A 2,500-nucleotide genomic window follows, 5' to 3' on the forward strand; every position below is an offset into this window, starting at 1 on the left:
CCTAAACATATCCTTCCTCCTACGAGAGGTATATCTCATCCTACGCGAAAGAGCGAGATGACCCAAACTTATCCTTCATCTACGAGAGGTATATCTCATCCTACGCGAAAGAGTGAGACGACCCAAACTTATCCTTCATCCTACGAAAGGTATATCTCATCCTACGCGAAAGAGTAGAGATGACCCAAACGTATCCTGCATCCTACGAGTTATATCTCATCCTACGCGAAAGAGCGAGGCGACCCAAACGTATCCTTCATCCTACGAGAGCCATATCTCATCCTACGCGAAAGAGCGAGATGACTCAAACGTATCCTTCATCCTACGAGAGGTATATCTCATCCTACGCGAAAGAGTGAGACGACCCAAACTTATCCTTCATCCTACGAAAGGTATATCTCATCCTACGCGAAAGAGTGAGATGACCCAAACGTATCCTCAATCCTACGAGAGGTATATCTCATCCTACGCGAAAGAGTAGAGACGACCCAAACGTATCCTTCCTCCTACCGAATGTCGAGGACCTCATCCATCATCCTGCAAAGGTAAAAGGATTCTTCCACCGGATGCTTGAAGCGAGAGGCAGTGGGAGATGAATTGCAAACTCTCACAGCATCCTAATGACATGGGATGACCCAGAGGGGGCAGCTTTCATATAGCCGAGAGATGCTCAAGGGCTTGGGTGATTGATTGTGTCTCGGGGGAAATAAGGATTCCAGGACCTCCGGGAGGATTTATTTTTAAGGATTTGTGAAAGGGGGAATTTCTTTTCATTGAGGGGAGAGGTTCAGGAAATGTTAAGGTGAGATTTATGTAATTGTATTTGTCAAGTTTTTTTTTTTTAGAGTAAATATATTTATTTTATTCTCTCTCTCCTCTCTCTCTCTCTCTCTCTCTCTCTCTCTCTCTCTCTCTCTCTCTCTCTGTCCAATCTGGTGAGATATTTCCATGAAAATTCCATTTAGGCTGTTTTCCAAAGCAATGATAGGACCCAACGTCATATTTTTTAAGGAAATTAAAAGAGAAAATGATTGTAGCTAATAAAACTCTACGGGAACTATACATACAATTTAGATTAATTTTTATCTGTTCATTTTAATTTATAATTATGATAATTTTTATCCTGAATTATAATGAAATATCAACGAATTATTTGAGAACATTGCTTTATAATTGATATATATGATCCAGATGTAAGCTTAAACTGACCTTCCAGCTTGAAATTGCATTAAGCTGACACGTCCCACAAAACGGCGCGTAGACCGTAACGGCATCCGCTACATTAACCTTTATAGCTAACGCTTCAAGTACTTTGACCCCAGTTGACCCGGGAAAATCCATCGACCTTGTTTGTCACTTCCTATTTACAATCGAACAGGGATTTCCAAACGCGAGGTCAAACAGCTCCTAAATCGGACGGAGAAATGGTACCCGCGTCGTCGCCTTCGGTCGCTGTGCTTTTGAACAATTCAGTGATGTCTCTCTCCCGACTTTTAGTGTTGTTTCTCTCCTGACTTTGAGTGTTATTTCTATTTTGGGTTTTTGTATTGTTTCCTCTTTCGAGTTTTCGTATAGTTTTTGTTTTGAGTATTAGTATTGTTTCTCTTTTGAGTTTTCATGTGGTTTCTCTTCTGAGTTATTGTATTGTTTATCTTTTGAGTTTTCGTACTGTTTATCTTTTGAGTTTTCGTATTGTTTCCCTTTTGGCTTTTCGTATTGTTTCCCTTTCGACTTTTCGTATTGTTCCACTTTTGAGTTTTAATACTGTTTCCCTTTTGAGTTTTCGTATTGTTTATCTTTTGAGTTTTCGTATTGTTTCCCTTTCGTGTTTTTGTATTGTTTCTATTTTAGTATTGATTCTCTCCCGAATTTTAGTATTGTTTCGCTTGTGACTTTTAGTCTTGTTTCTTTTATGCCTTTTAGTCTTGTTTCTTTTATGCCTTTTAGTACTGTTTCTCTTCCTGTTTTTAACATTGTTTCCCTTTCGACTTGTAGTGCTGATTCTTTTTTATCGTTACGAGATTTGCCTGATTTGTGGGTTGGCATGAAGTTTACGAAATAGGTCAGACTGTTACGTCTCTCTCTCTCTCTCTCTCTCTCTCTCTCTCTCTCTCTCATACACACACACACTTATTGAGACAACACATAATTCCCAGTAATATTTTCTTCCGTTGCTTGATATCCTTTAAAGCTATTCATGAAAATCTCTCTCTCTCTCTCTCTCTCTCTCTCTCTCTCGTAGCCGATCAACTCACACCTAATCAGATCTGCATGAGAGAGAGAGAGAGAGAGAGAGAGAGAGAGAGAGAGAGAGAGATAGATAGAGAGAATGAAATCTCACCATCCCTGAAATGATTATCTCCTTCTCTAGGATGAGTTTATCACATACGTACCAACGTACACACGTACACATGTGCAGATGTGCGCAGGCGCTAATACGTCCATTCAGAGCTTCGACCACCGGAAAATGTATCCAGGCGCTTGAATTTCCTCTTGAAAG

The sequence above is a fragment of the Palaemon carinicauda genome, chromosome 34 (genome assembly GCF_036898095.1).
Source record: "Palaemon carinicauda isolate YSFRI2023 chromosome 34, ASM3689809v2, whole genome shotgun sequence".
Classification (NCBI taxonomy): Eukaryota; Metazoa; Arthropoda; class Malacostraca; order Decapoda; family Palaemonidae; genus Palaemon; species Palaemon carinicauda.